This window comes from Acomys minous, assembly GCF_964271855.1.
Source record: "Acomys minous genome assembly, chromosome: 9".
NCBI classification, from domain to species: Eukaryota; Metazoa; Chordata; class Mammalia; order Rodentia; family Muridae; genus Acomys; species Acomys minous.
In genome coordinates this window covers 50,674,708-50,691,002 of record NC_140490.1, presented here as the reverse complement: position 1 = coordinate 50,691,002, position 16,295 = coordinate 50,674,708, and the positions used below count along the sequence as shown (strand labels likewise).

At 46.5% G+C, this 16,295-nt stretch overlaps 1 long non-coding RNA gene across 1 annotated transcript in view; it reads left to right on the top strand.

Moving 5' to 3' along the window:
- Positions 1 to 11,597: 11,597 nt before the first annotated feature.
- LOC311604645 overlaps positions 11,598 to 16,295 on the top strand; it is a 56,070-nt gene continuing 51,372 nt past the window's right edge. The window contains exon 1 of the long non-coding RNA XR_014781600.1: positions 11,598 to 11,675. This is a non-coding gene — a long non-coding RNA (uncharacterized lncRNA). The remainder of the gene's footprint in view (positions 11,676 to 16,295) is intronic.

Sequence of the window (16,295 nt, the reverse complement as noted above, 5' to 3'; positions counted from 1 at the left end):
GGCACCGATCTCAGGGAGACAAAGACAAAACAACTAATTAGGAACAGATCTTCTCTGTGGGGTTTCTCTGGCAATCACGGGGATCTTAAAAAATAATATTACAAGGAAAACAATCAGGAACTTAATTTATATACTTGGCACAACTCTACAGTAGGAGAAAGAAACCTACAGAAAAAAAGGCTGGAATGTTGTAGGGCCACTGTGAGCTGTGGTTGGTTGTCACGGAATAATTGGAGGTGATTCTGATTATTATTTTCTTTGTATCGGCCACTGTTTTCTGGGTGCCCTTCAAGTAGCCTACACGTCTTTTGTCCTCAAGGCATCTGATGAAGGCGCGCAGTGTGAGCTCCTGTCTCAGCATCCCCGTATCTCACGTCTCACAACTTCAGTTCTCATGCACTTGAGGATGCTACTCTGCATCATTTGAATAGCTACGGAAAGGAGATTTGGGCTGTGGAGTTTTGTTTGAGAAATGATGTAGAATGGACATTTCCCTTCTTTTCTCATCCAATCACACTTCTAATTCATATCCCAATGCTGCTATGTAGGTCATGATGAAGTTATGCTCAGAAGGCTAAGTTTAGATGAAAGTGGAAGGTTGTTAGACCAGTGGCCAAGAAGCTGATGATGTTGGCCAAGTGTACTGGCTGCTATAGTTCAAATTATCTTGATAAGAGAAGTGTATGAAGTGTGCTTTTGGATACCACACTGCTGTGGAATTATTAATATTTAATATTATATTAATTTTATTAATATAATGATTGAGGCATATAAAAGGAATTAATTATTTTATTAATATTAATAAATGTTGTTATTAATACAGTGGCAGTTATTCTTTAACCCGCTATTTTACAAATAAAAGACACAGAAATTTGTTAGATTTATAATAAGCCTTAAAACTCTAGGGCTATGCAGATATCACCTCTCTAAGCTATCTTGTCTACTTCCCATCCAAAATCCCCATAAGCACTCGCACATGCTCCACTTGGGCTGCTTCTGCTCCATCAGGCCAGTCCTCAAGAAAGCTGCTCTTGGCCACGTGCTCCTGATTAAGCTGACCCATGCGCCCTGCTCCTCTCTTTCTCCATTCTCTCATCCCCTCGTGGTTCTTCCGTGATCCTCATAAGCCCTCGAACCTTCGCTCCCGCCTACTTCTCTTCTGCCCATCCCAGGCTGTAGGCAGCGAACTTTATTAGCCAATCAGGGATATTTGGGAGGCAAGAACCACACACTGTCATGTTGGATACCTGAGGATTTGCTGGTAAGACAGTAAAGATCTTGGGGGAAAGCAATTTGAATACATAGTAGCTCCTGATCAACTCCAACTCCACACGCTGGAGGAACGTGAGCAGAGGAGATGAAAGGTGGGGTCCGGCCTGGTCCAGCGGCAAGAGCTCTTACACTATTTACACAGGTCTGTGTGACCAGCGCCAGAAAACCTTTCCTTATTTCCAATTCCAGCATGAAAGCAAAAGCAAAGGCCTCTCTTCACCCGTTCCCAAACTGCCATGGCATCAGGGGGAATGGCGGTAAGCCAATGACATATTGAAGAAAGACACCATCCACCACTGAGTGGACCTAATGAGACATCCTTTCCCAGCGTTCACTGTCTTGCTTCTCTTGAGACACACAGATACTCTTACATGAACAGGAAGTGTGAGGGGCTGGAGAGATGGCTCAGCTGTAAAGAGAGATTACGGCTTTTGCGGAGGACCCAGGTTTGATTTCCAGCACCCGCATGGAAGCTCACAACTCTCTGTAACTCCAACTCCAGGGGATTAGATACCCTTTCTGACCTCCACTAACTCCTGCATGCAAGTGTGGTACACACGCTAGGCAAAGCACGCATACACATACACATAAATTTTTTAAAAAACCATTAAAAAGTGATAAAATTTAAAGAAGTTGGACATGGTGACTAAAAACTGGGTTTTTTTGGTTGTTTTTGTTTTTGAGACAGTGTCTCACTGAGTAACTCTGGCTAGCCTGGAACGCCCTATGTAGACCAGAGTGACCTGGAATTCACAGAGATCCCCCATCCTCTGCCTTCTGAGTGCTAAGATTGAAGACATATGGCACCATACTTGGCCCCTCATGAAGATATTTAATAAGATTTTATTGAATTTTCAAATAATTAAAATGTAAAACTTTAGCTTTTTAGTATAATTTTAAGATCTTTTATTATTAGTTATAGTTTATAAATTGATTGCTTTAAAATTATAATAAAAATTATAAAGTTCATGAAAGTGTTATGTAAAAATAAGTCCTGAGTATGGCTCCGTGTTACACACTTGCTTCCTATGCATGAAGCCCTACACATTCAATTACTAGTATGGCAAAGAAAAAAAAGTTCAACAAACAACAACAGCAACAAAACCCAACCCAACCCAACCCAAACAATAACAATTAAACCCTGAAAGGAATTTAAATAATAATTCACTTACATTTTTTGTAAAACAATGTAAATGTAATATAAAATACAAGTGTAAAAAAGAAGAGAAAGACAGCATTTACTGCCATATGTTTTTCCAGCAAAACCTCCTACTCCTGTCCCCAGAGGCTAACCTGTGACCATCTCATCTGAACGCAAATAAAATATAAGTCCCTCTCATTAAAAAATGTGCTTTATGGCATAAATAGAGACCCAGCAATGAGCATAAGCAAGGCCAGCCACGTGAGCCTGATGACCTGGGTTTAGTCCCTGGGACCCACATGGTAGGAGAGAACAGATGCCTGCAAGTTGCCTTCTGACCACCACACATGTGATGCAGCATGAGCTTCCCTATACACATATGATAAATACTTTCACACATATGATATAGCATGTGCCTCCATACATATACAATAAATATGTACACATGTGTGATGTAGCATGAGCTTCCCTATACACATATAATAAATACTTTCACACATGTGATATAGCATGTGCCTCCATACATATACAATAAATATGTACACATGTGTGATGTAGCATGAGTTCCCCCATACACATACAATAAATACTTTTACACATATGATATAGCATGTGCCTCCATACATATACAATAAATATGTACACATGTGTGATGTAGCATGAGTTCCCCCATACACATACAATAAATACTTTTGCACATATGATGTAGCATGTGCCTCCATACATATACAATAAATATGTACACATGTGTGATGTAGCATGAGTTCCCCCATACACATACAATAAATGCTTTTACACATATGATGTATCATGCACCCCCATACACACACAATAAATACCTCCACACAATAAACACTGACACATGTGTGATGTAGCATGTGTCCCCCATCCACATACAATAAATACAATAAATATCTACACATGTGTGATGTAGCATGTGCCCCCCCATACAAATATAGTAAATATTTTTACAAGTGTAATGTACCATGTGCCCCCCTATACACACATACTAAATACCTCCACATTGTGCAATGTAGCATGTGCGTCACCCCCACCTCATAAACACACAACAAACAAAGGTACAAAGAGAACAAGTAGAGCAAAGAGCTCAGAGCTTTTGGTGGTGAGTTCCCCAGGCCACAATGAGAGTATGGCTCCTGGGTTTCCATATGTGATGGTGGACACATGGCCTTTTGCTTGTACCATTTGCGTGTTGCCTGAACACGCCTTTTCTGCAGCAGGCTGGAGGAAGCCCCTCAGCAGATGTCCACTCTTTTCTGGGTGTCACTCTAGTGTAGACACACCCTTGAGGTTTGAAGCCTTTGGACAATTCCAGACCATCGCCGGAACTTTTCTGTCAGGTAAGAGGCAGACCCCACCTCTGTTCCACTGTGCATGACAGCTCAGATCAGGGGCAGGAATTTGCACCTTAGAATTAGGACCCTCTATTTGCCTGAAGCTCTGTGTTTAGCTGAGAATTTATTCACTAATATTCTTTTTTGTTTTCAGTTTGACCTGAAAATTTATAGCTGGAGTGAGATTCTACCCTGGTTTTATTTGAATTCTACAAGAGGGGCTGCCTCTGTCTGACATCCCACACACCCCAGGAGCCCGCCGCTGTTTACTCATCCCATTGGTCATGTCAACTTGACAACAGTAGTTCCATAGCCTATGTGTACTTTTCCACAGCTAGGATGTTCACATTTCCCACGGAAACCAAGTGTAAGATACACACAGTAACAGTTCATCAAATTTCATTTTTGCTAGTGTGTATTACACACGTACATATGTATGTATGTGTGTACATACGTATGTGTGCATGTACAGATGGGGTCTGGCATTGGGCTCTTCATGCAGCTCTTCTGTTCCCTGTGCCTCATTCTCCGGGGTGCTGAGGCTGTAGGTGTGGACCACCACACCTCATTTATGTAGTTGTGGGGATTGAACCAAGGGCTTCCAGCATGTCAGTTCCAAATGCTGCAGACTAAGCTACGCCCTCGGTCTTGTTATCTGTTAATACAAACAGATGTGGAGATTTGTTGTCACACCAGTTTCTGTATCTAAGTCATACCTGGAAGACATGGCAGGTGTGGCAGGTGTGGCAGGTGTGGCAGGTGCCTTGGGATGGTGCACAGTGGTGAGACTTTATAGTTTAGGGTGAGTGACTTTCTCTCCTCTTTCCTTCTTCCCATCCCCCTCCATGTTTCCTCTCCATTGCTCTGTCGGCAGCTTCCTGTCTTCCCAGCAGTCAAGGCTCCTGAGGCTTCGCAGCTACCTTATCTCAGAGGGAATTGAGATCTGTGGGGGGAGTCGTGCTTATAACACTCATTTATTTGAATTTTCCCAGTGAAAGTTTCCTTTCTTCCCAGAGCTTCCAGCATGGCTACCTTTTGCCCCGTTTACTGTCTCACTGCTGTGGCAGTGATGGCTACAAAGCCAGCCGGGGCCTTTTCAGGGTGGCAGCCTTCATCTTCCCATTGAAAACAGCAAACCTACTGTTAAATAAGAGTGTCTAAGTGGTTTGGCTTTTAAATTCCCTTTCTTTTTTTAAATTTTTAAATTTTTTTTTTTAATTTGACGATTTCCTCCAGTCCCTCTGAGATCCAACTGTAACTCTCTGTTTTGACACGTTAGACATCAAAACAGCTGTGAGACATCTCTTGGCAGATCCGGATCACTTACACACGTCTTCACTGTGATAGTTGAGTCTTGCTTGGCTGTTTTCTATCACAGCGGCGCCTCAAAGGTGAGTTAAACTGGTTCTCTCTGGGTAGGGATGGGTAGTAGGGTGCTTCTCTGTCTCTTCCCTTTACCACGTCTATGTTCAGAGGGAAGCCACTGTCCTCCTCTGACCTTTCTGCAAATTAGTCACAAAGGTCTTTCTACACGGATGTTTGCTCTGTGTCTTGCTTTTAACTTAATGGCAAGCCTTTACAAGTTTTTTCTTCCTAGACAGACATTAACATGATTTACCTGTCCCAAAGTCTCCTACAGTCTAAAAATTTTATTTTAAGTCACTGAGATTTTTAGGGGTTATTTATTTTAGCAGCTTTAAGTCTCTTTAAGTCTCTGTTCAATACTGGGGTACTTAGATTGCAAATCTTGAGGAACAGGACTCATTTTTAAAAAAATTATTTGTGGCTTTCTCAATATTTACAATAGATTCTTTTAAGGTTTCTTTCCTCTTTATTTTTCAGCAGGAGATCCGCAGTTCATTTTGTATTCATTTATTTTGTGTGCATATGTGTATTCATGCCCATGTATGTCCCTACATCCTTTTTCTGTACGTTTGTTTGTGTGTGTATTGTGGGGTGTGCTAGTTTTTTTGTTTGTTTGGTTTTTTATTGTTTTGTTTTGTTAACCTGACACAGCTAGAGATACCCAGGAGGAGGAACAGCATTAAGAAAAACGCCTCCATTGAATTGCCTATAGGCAAGTCTGCAGTGCATTTTCTTGACTAATGATTGGTGTGGGAGGGCCCAGCCCACTGTGGCAAATACCGCCCCAGGGCAGGTGGTCCTAGCTTCTATAAGAAAGCAGGCCAAGCAATCGAGTAAGCAGCATCCCTCATGGCCTCTGCATCAGCTCCTGCCTCCAGGTCCCTGCTATGAGTTCCTGCCCCAACTTCCCCTCAAGGTGGACTATCAGCTGTAAGGTAAAGCAAACCCTCTCCTCCCAAGTCGCTTTAGGTCATGGTGTCTATCACAGCAATAGAAAACAAATGGAAACAGGGATCAGTTAGAGGACAGCCTTGGATGTTGGTGTTGACCGTCAAGCACAGTCCACTGTTTTTTGCTGTTTCGAGACAGGACCTGTCACTTTCCTGGTACTAGCAAAGTACTAGGCAGGAAGTCCCAGGGCTCTGCCTGTTGCTCCTTCCCCAGGGCTGGGACCAGAAGCTCCTGCTATGATCCTGCTGCAGAGCAAATGTATGTTCTCACAAGCTCTTTATTGGCTGAGCTGTTTCCCTCAAGAGAAATTCATTAGGAGAGTTGGCTCACTTGAATATAGAGGGTGAGATGGCATCACAAGGCAGAGAACCGGAAGAGCTCTTAGTACAATTCAGCCCTTGTCCACAGGTCTGAGAATGGAGTGTGTGTGTGTGTGTGTGTGTGTGTGTGTGTGTGTGTGTGTGTGTGTACAATGATGTAAATAAGTCCTGGTTGCAATCCAAGAGCTCCGAGAAGGCTAGGGGAAGAGCCAGGCAGGGGACCACCCACATGGAATCTGAGAGTCTCAGAACCAAGAGGTGAAGGTACAAGTCCCAGCATAAAGACGGGGTGAATTTTCACACACACACACACACACACACACACACACACACACACACACACACAGACACACACACACACCTTTTGTTTTTAGCCAGAGCCTCAAAGGACTGGCCAACCCCACTGAGGAAGGTAGTCTTCTTTTATTCATCTACCAGAGATAATGTTTAACAGGTATTTTGGTATCTCGTAGCACAGTCAAGGTGACATATAAAATTAACCACCGTGTAGCTTGGAAATAAGCACGCCCTTGGGAATACTGCCTTAGACACGGGCCTAAGGGTAGGCTGCATAAATGAAGTGAAGCCTGACTGAGAAAGAAAAGTGAGTTGGCCTCAGGAAATGCTGGTTATAGACACAGTTGAATGGAACAGAATGTGGAGCCTGGTCAGGGATGGTAGCATTTACCACTAAAGGAGTGACCTGCTTGCTCCCTTTCCTCAACACTGTCACCGTGTTAATCTGCTTTGCATTGTAGTGACAAAATACCGCAGAGAAGCAACTTAAAAAGAAGTTATCTTGACTCACAGTTTTAGAGTTTCTGGTCTGTGGAACCATGGATAAGGATTCGGTTGGTCCTTTTGCTTTTTGGGGCACATCATGATGGGAGCACAGGGTGGAAGGAATGCTTACCTCACCGTGGCTGGAACATGAAGCTAGACCAGAATTTCACACTCCATCCCCCCCCCCCCCCCAAGCCATCACATTAAGGACCAGGAACCTCCCTCGGGCCTTTGTGACATGCTCAGGGTCCCACATCACCACAGTTCCAGCAACTGCTGAAGCTGACTTCTGTTCCCCTTTGTGTCTGTTCCTGACAGAAGCCAAGTAATCAAGTTCTAAATGGCTCTCACATTCCTCTGGCTTTTCCAAGCTGGTCCCGAATACACAGCACAACCATTAAGTGATTAATACAAGCAGAGAGCTCTGAACTCTGAAGTAGGACTTAATGAAATTTGTTTTTAATGGTAACTCATTATTGATAAACCAAGGGAATTAACTTTAATTAGCATAAACCTCTTTCTGAAGAATTGGGTGTTAGTTTCAGAATAAATTTGAACTGGATTTCTCTCCAAGGGGAAAGCATTTTAAAATGCATCTTTACAAAAATATCTGGTTTTGTGAGTAAGCTCTTGATAAATAACTGTCATCATTGTTTTCGTTCCCCCGTCCTTGTCATCTTCAGTAGAGCTGAATAAAGGCCAGATGGGGCTCAAGAGGTTGGTTGGTGTATGTGTGTGTGTGTGTGTGTGTGTGTGTGTGTGTGTGTGTGTGTGAGCTCACCGAGGTACAACTCTAGCCCTGAGTCTTCCTTTTTGCTGTGTATAATAGACTGTAACAAAAGGGTCTGTTCAGCTTCCTATCTGTGGGCAATGCGTAAGAGCAGGAGGCAGGGAGGGAGGGAGGGAGGGAGGGAAGGAGGGAAGGAGGGAAGGAGAGAGTAGCCTTTATGATATAACTATTTTTTTTTATCACATTACATTTATCAATCCACTCTTGACCCAACCTGTGTGTGATTGCATTCTACAAAATTCTAAGACGTGCACATCAAGATTGGAACATTTTAAATTAAAAAATTTTCATCGTTTGAATACATTCATTTACTGTTAGCCTTTTAATGGTGTACTCTATAGAACTAGATCAGTTTAAGGAGCATGGAAAGGGATACGAGTTCCCGTCTGTGGCATACAGTATGTGAGTTTTTCTCTTGTCTTTTTACTCAACTCCTTGATGTTGCATAAGTTGTTCACTAATGCCAGTTGCTGTTGACATCGAAACCAACAAATATATTTAGCACGATTCACCAGAGGCTGGAGAGTAAAGCTTTTAATTAGCCTTCGGGGGATATTCTAAGATCATAGGCTTAAAAAGAAGTTAGAGGGAGGGGAGTTCCCTGGTAAACTATGCCTTTTCTCCTGACTTTTGCATGTTGCCACAGGACTAGGGTGACCTCTGACCCACAGACATTGTGTAATAGGCTATTTTTTTTTTAAAAAAAGTCAATGATTGTTGAACAGCCTGATCTGCACCTATCCTATTGAGACAAGTGTGGGTCATCAATAAATTCGTGACAGTGGTAAGTCAACCACACTGCAGTGAATGGCTTTATACCTTGGAGTATATGGGTATCACAAATTATACTTGTTGGGTTATTTTTTTTTTAAGTCATAGAACTGCAGAATTGGCTAAGTGATTAATGACACTTGTTGCTCTTGAGAGGACCCAGGTTCAACTCCCAGCACCCACATGGCAGCTCCCAACTCCAGTCCCAGGGGATCCAACACCCTTTTCTGACCTCTGAGGGCACCAGGTACTCATGCGGTGCATAGGGACATAGATGTAGGTAAAACACACATATAAAATAATAAAACAAATGACTATTTTTTATTTAAAGCCACAAAGTTGGATGGTTAGAGAGGTGAGGGTAGATCTGAGGTGAGTTAGGGGAGTGAGAAGGGGCGAATGTGATAAAATATGTTGCCTGAAATTCTCAAGAATGAATTAAAAATGCATCTCAAAAAACTTAAAGCTCATTAACAAAGATGTGAGACTGTACACCCTTCCCCTTCCCTGGTATCTTCTTTATCCAGGACACCTGGGGTTTCCTGCTGGGCCCCAGTTTCCCAGCATGCGAGAAGCCTTGTTTTTGCAGAGCTCCTCCCATTCCCTAACTTCTCACCCCAGGGCTGAGCCACTGCCCTTAACTCGCCACCAAAAGGAACCTTTCTGATTTCTAGACATTGCACCAGACACAGTCCACGAGTCCCCAAAGCCATCTCTGCAGGAAGTTCTGGAAAACTGGCAGGTCAGACTCCACCAAACAAGGCTCACATGGGGAGGCTGGACCCTTCCTTCCTTCCTTTATCCCCTTCCCCTCCCTCCCCTCCCCTCCCTTCCTCCTCTCCCCTCCCCTCTCTCTCCTCCCCTCCCCTCCCCTCCCTTCCCCTCCCCTCCCCTCCCCTTCCTTCCCCTCCCCTCCCCTCCCCTCCCCTCCCCTTCCTTCCCCTCCCCTCCCCTCCCCTCTCCTCTCCTCCCCTTTCCTCTCCTCTCTCCTCCCCTTTCCTTTCCTCGCCTCTTTTCTCTTTCCCTTCTCCCCCCCTTTTTTTTTGTGACAAAGTCTCAGGTGATCCAGACTGTCCTCCATCTCCCTATGCAGCTGTCTGAAGGAAATCTTCCTGGGAATGACTCCTGCCTTTGCTTGTTTCCCAGTTCTTTCACGGCGTATGTCTAGACGGACAACAATTAGAGTCCAAGTTCCCTTTGGACTATGGGACCCCATACCCAGTCAACTCAGTTTCTGCACCCGCCATGCCTCTGTCTTAGTCCCCCCCCCCCCCCCGCTGCTTTAACAAAACACCACTGACTGGGACATTTGTGAAGAGCAGGGACCTGTTTCTCACAGGGTAGAAGGTAAGAAGAGAGGACTGTGTATCTTCACAAGACAGAAACGTGAATGTGAGCAAGCTGGTCCCAATTTCCCCTCTTGCCATTAATCTGTCCGTGAAGTCTTTACCCTTGTGACCCAAACGTCCCTCATTAGGCTCCACCTCCTAACACTGTTGCATTGAGAACTGTTTGCAACACAAGGGTTTCAGGGTATTTAGTATGCTCAAACTGCCAGTCAAGCCACTTAGTGCTCATCATTCTCAAACATGTTAGTGTCCTACGGACTGAGCTTCCGAGGCTGGAGATCAGCAGGGCCTGGATGGGAGGGCTGGGACTCTAGGAAGGCGAGGTAGAGTCGATGGATCTGTAAGTCTGTAGTTCGTGTGCTGTCTCCTCCTCCTCCCCCTCCTTCCCTTCCCTCTTCCTCCTCCCCTCTTCTACTCTTTGGTCCATCTTTTCCCTTTCTCTTTTATCCTTCTACCTCATCTTTAGATTATTGGATAGAACAGGGACGGGATACCTCTTGTCCAAGCTCTCTTCCAGCCCCGTGGCCTCTCTGCAGTCTAGCACACACATCCTTACTTCCCTCCTCCAGGCCTAGTCCACAGTAGTGGCTCCTCTGTGTGGCCGTGTCAGTCTGTACAGCCCAGGAACAGCAATCAGAATACAGGCAATTTAATGTAAAATTTATTATCTGTTAAAGAAGACTAAGGATAAAGATGGTAAGAAAAAATTTGAAGACTGCCCAAAGGCTTATGGGAGCACTCAGGAGAGCTCAGAAGTGAGGGCCCTCTCCAAGTCCAGATGCAGGCCTTGTTGGAGGTATGGATGGCTGTGGTGTGATCCTTTGCATCCTCTTAAATATTCATATCCAAACTTAATCACAGGGGGCTTTAAAAGGTGACTTACTCTGAGGTCACCACCCTCACAGGCGGGAGTAGTGTCTGGGTAAGAGGCCCTGAGGGTGTAAGTTCACTCTTGTCTTCTTCATGTACGAAAATGCACCTGTGCCCCATGGAGGAAGCAGCAAGGTGGTTATTTTCTGTGTGAAATTTGAGCTCTTATCAGATGGCTGCATGCACCATTACCTCTTGGGTGTCCCAGTGTCTAGCACAGAGAAATACATTTGTAATATTCATAGCTCACCAGTCTCAGGTATTTCATCAAAGTAGCCTGACTTTGACATTCATGGTTGACTAAGACACTCATGGTCGCTGGTCAAGGAGGAGACACTTATCCAGGATAGAGACCAGGTCTGGTAGAAGAGTGCACAAAAGGAGAAGGGGGGGGGGGAATCTCAGGGGCCTACTCTCCAACAAGGCAGTGCAAAAAGTGGAGTGTGCACATGGATCAACAAGGGAGGCTGCAAGTCAGGGCTGGCCATGAGCATAAGGACTGCATTTTCCACTTGCACAGATGGGGAAAGCCACCAGGAGTCACAGGGCTCAAGGTGAGCGAGGACAGCAGCCAAGCAGAGCCAGGAAGAGAGTCCCTTCCTCCCACACACAGGCACAGCTCTCTGCTGACAGGCTTCAGATGGTGTCTGCTACAAAGGAGAAGGCCTGAAGGTCCTTTATCGCAGTGCGAGTGAGGACGCTTTGGAGGTGAGAGTCAGTGCACGACTTGCCTTTCTTACCCCTCCATCTGGCTCCTGAGTGTCTCTTATACTGTATCCCAACACACATGCTCTGGCCTGTGTCTGAGCTTGGCTCATTGTGGCTCAATGGGAGGTAATCTCTCCTTCTTGATCAAATGCTGTCAATTCTGTAGACCTGGGGCAAGGCCCTAGCCCACAGCCTCAAACCCATGTTCTGGGCCAGTGAAATTAATCCATGTAACGATAATTAGTCCACCAACCAGTCCAGCTGGTCAGTTATTGGGGGATCGAGGGGGGTCGCAACCTGTACATAAAGACATGGGCGGGAGAGAGACAGTAGCTCAAGCGAACAATTGCTTGTCAAGAGCTCGTTTATTAAAGGTAAGGGCAGGCTTTTTAAAACCTGCTTTAGGGCGGGCGGGGTACGCAAGGGAGTAGTGGAAAAGTACAAAATCTTCTGGGTTGAGCCCCGGGAACATTTGCAAGGGGAGGGGTCTTTCAGGTGAGACAAAGCAGGATGTCTCTGTGAATATCTTAGGATCAGATCGCTGTCTTCTCAGGACTAAGCCGGATGCCTTGCATACCTAATGAGTGGCCCAGCAGGATGTTTGCTGCAAATACTGAATGGGTGGGAGTCGGCCTCAGGCCTTTTGGTCCCTGGCATCTTCACCCCTTTTGTTTACTTTGGCCTGAGGGAGACCTTACAGCCCAGCGAATGACCTTTAGGAGGTCACCAGTCATTGTTACAGGATGGCGGTATATTTAAGAATCACTAATGTCCAATGTTTCAGGACAACAGTTATTCTGGACCGGCCAAATTCCCAAGGAGAGGGGGCCTCGCGATGGCCTGAGCCTGCTAGAGGATCGATGCTCAATCTTACCACGCCTATGGTCTGTCCTCCCACCAAGGACCGACCGACGTCTGATAACCGAGGCTTATTCGAACGCTCCGTCTCTGACTTACCAGGCACTATCGGGGGTCAGGTCAAGGTGGGCTCAGGCCAAAAGATATAGGGGAGGGCTTGCACAGGTTTATCAAAGGCACCGAGGGCACAACCAATCTCACCATCCAGCATTCTGCATCCTCGGGAACTGCAAAGGCCGCCCATAGGAACTGCAAAGGCTGCCCATAGTTAACGTAGGTGTAGGTGAAATCTCCTGGATGGAAATAGAAGTCTCATTTGAGTCCTCAGTCTCCAGGCTGCGGTAGTGAACCTGGATATTCTTGGTGGCAGCTTCAACCTGACTTTTAACAAACCCTGTAAGACGGTTTAAAGTCCATGGGCCAAAGGATAATAGAAGGAGAACACCAACGAGGGGCCCGAGCAGGGTGAGGAGAAGGGTAGTAAGCCAGGGGGAGGCAAGGTTAGGGTTGGGGAAATTCCCCCTTTCAGAAAATTTAAAAATGAGTCGGGGTCATGAATAGTAAAACGGGGAAGAAGAATAACAAGGACACACCAGTCTTTGGAGGAAAGGAAGGTAGGGGCATAGACGATCGAGGTTAAACCAGAGGAACAAGCAAAATGGGTGTTATTTGGCGCGAGAATGTAGGGGAGGGAGAGGTCGGGAATGACAGTCTGGGCGCGAACGTCGCTGAGGGGAAGAGGTTGGGGGAGGGAGCATATGGGGACCCAGGAGGCAAGTACCTATGCCGGAAACAGGCTGGAGGGTAATGCGATTGTCGGGAGCTAAGCCGGTGAGGGTGGGGTAACATTAGTAAAGAGCAAGGTGGAAAGAAGAGCAATACCCTCGTAAAAGGGCGGGGAGGGGGAGAAACACATCCAACATTCAGGAAATGACAAGGAGGAGTCATTCATTTTTTTTTTTTTTTTTTTTTTAAGGCCCATATGGAGGCATTTGTCAACTGGGGAATGACATCAGCCGAAATGGGGGGGGGGCCCAGGGGGAGGGTAGGTCGGAAGGGAGGGGGTGGGAGGGGAGGGAGGCATGGGGGTGGCGGGTTTAGGCGGGGGGGGGGGGGGGCGGGTCAGGAGCAGGAACGGGAACAGGATGATGGAAAATATGATTAGGCCCAACCACTGCAGCGCCCTTACTGGGTACCTTCTTTCAGGAGGTGTAACCTGAACGTAAGTTCAAAATCGTACTCTGATTTATAAACACGGAGGCCCCATTCAAATCCACGACCCGTCCAAATGGCACGTTTACCGGGCTCAGTGAAGCGAATGGTCAGGGGGTTGCACCAGCCATTGGTGACTGAACGAGCTACATTGCAAAGGTCTTTAAGGGTCCCAAGAAGAGGATGGCTTCCAGTACGTGTCGCCAGTGGTCTCACACCCCCAAGAGGCACAGTAAAAATCTTGGGCCCCACCACAGCGATGAGAGGGTCCCGGGAAAACATAGAGCCCTCCGGCCCAAGCAATCCCATCTTGGTGTAAGGTTTTGTGGAGCATGATGCGCTCCAGGTCATTACAGCAGCCGGGACTGGGACCACCAACCGAGCGAGAGAAAAAAAAATGTCTTCCACGCCCCAAGAAGAGGGGCCTCCCAGGGCCAGGGCACAGAGGTCAACCTGTAAATCGAGCCACTGGGGATTAATGCCCTGAGAGGAGGAGGAACTAACAATATCTCCCGCTTGGTTAATAATGACCCAGATAAAATTATAGATTGTATAAGGCTGAGGTTGGCGCAGAAATGCGGCGAGAATCACTTCAGGGAGGCGGAGGCAAAGGAGCGATGTGGTGAGTAGCAACGTGATGCATCGGCGGTATCTTTTTTATCCTAAAAAAGAGCACAATTACATCTTTTCCTCAGGGGAGTTCCCTGGGAGAGGGGGGTTAAAAGGTTTGACTAGGCGCTCAGGTAACCAGCGCGCATTTTGTTCTTTCTGATCATAAATGCAGGCATGACCTTTGCCCCAAATAAGGACTGGGTCGGGTCCATGCCATCGGTGGGTCAGTGGATCCTTCCACAGAGCCTTGGCATAGGTGGAGGAGGTGGAGGAGTGCCAAAGGCGATCGGCCGCCGAATGGCCAAGATCATCCTTTTGTAGAAAATTTAGGATGAACAATGCATGATTGAGAAGCAGGCGAGGCCCTGCTGTAGAGGGATATAGGATTCCTTTGGAAAACTGTAATTTATTAAGCATTGCTTTAAGTGTCTGATGGGCCCTCTCGACAATTCCTTGTCCTTGGGGATTGTAAGGTATCCCCGTAACATGTTTAATCTGTAGTTGGGCACAGAAGGACTTGAAGGCAGAGCTTGTATACCCAGGGCCGTTATCAGTCTTTAAGGTATAGGGTTTGGGGGCAACAGTAAGGCAATATAAAACATGATCAATAACATCTCTAGTAGCCTCTCCAGCGTGCGGAGAGGCGCAAATAAATCCACTAAAAGTATCTATAGACACATGAATATACTTAAGTTTCTTAAAAGAGGAGAAATGAGTAACATCCATTTGCCAGACCTGTCCAGGCATGAGGCCACGAGGGTTGACTCCCGTATGTGGCTCGGGAAGAAAGGTGACACATGCCTGGCATTCTTTAACAATAGCCCGGGCTTGTTCCCGAGTGATGGAGAACATGTGGCGGAGGCTTTGGGAATTAAGGTGGTGGAGGGCGTGAGCCTCCCTGGCCATAGCAACGGGGTCACTGGCGGATGGAACGGCCAGCCCTGAAAGCAGGGGGCGCGTGGCTGAGTCCACCTGGGCATTAAGTGTAGTCAGAGGCCCTGGCAGGGTAGAGTGAGCACGAATATGACCAACGAAAAAAGGCTGAGAGCGCAAAAGAATAAGCTGTTGGATACGGGAGAAGAGAGGGGAGGCATTAGTAGCAGGCTTAATACGAGGAACCGTCTCGAGGAGTGGAACAGAGGACGCGACATAGGCACTATCAGTATATAGATTAAAGGGAGTATGGGGAAGCAATGTAAAGGCGTGTGCGACAGCTTCCAGCTCAACAAGCTGAGCAGAGGTATGGGGGGTTTGTTTTTGCAGGATAGCTCCGTCCACAGAGAGGGCAGCAACCCCGGTAGAGGAGCCATCAGTAAAAACCAGGGAAGCTTGGGGGAGGGGTCTGGAGCGGGTGACTCTCGGGAAGATGACAGGTTGTCGCTGCAGGAATTGAATTAGTTTATCTGGGGGATAATGATTATCTAATAGGCCGCAAAAAGAAATACAGGAGACCGCCCAATCATCTGAATTTTGAAAAAGCCACCTTATTTGTGTGGCCGAGTAAGGCGTGATAATAGAGTGAGGGTCCCTTCCGAAAAGCCTGGTGGCCGCTTCCCGCCCCTGTCGAATGAGAGACGCAACCAGAGTAGGATAGGTAGGAAGGACCTTAGTGGAGGAGGAGGGGAGATGAAGCCAAAAGAGAGGGGTCCGTTGCCAGAGCAGTCCTGTGGGGGCAAAGAGGGAAGGAAAAATTATGAGCGCGAAAGGCTGGGTAGGGTCATAATAGGAGATGGACTGGTGGAAGATGGCGTCTTCGACCTTTTGTAGGGCCACTGAAGCTTCAGCAGTGAGACTGCGTGGTGAAGAAGGGTCAGAGTTGCCTTTTAAAATATCAAAAAGGGGTTTAAGCTCTCCAGTAGTGAGCTTAAGGTAGGGGCGCAGCCAGTTTATGTCCCCCAAAAGCTGCTGGAAGTCATGAAGTGTTTTAAGGGTGTCTCG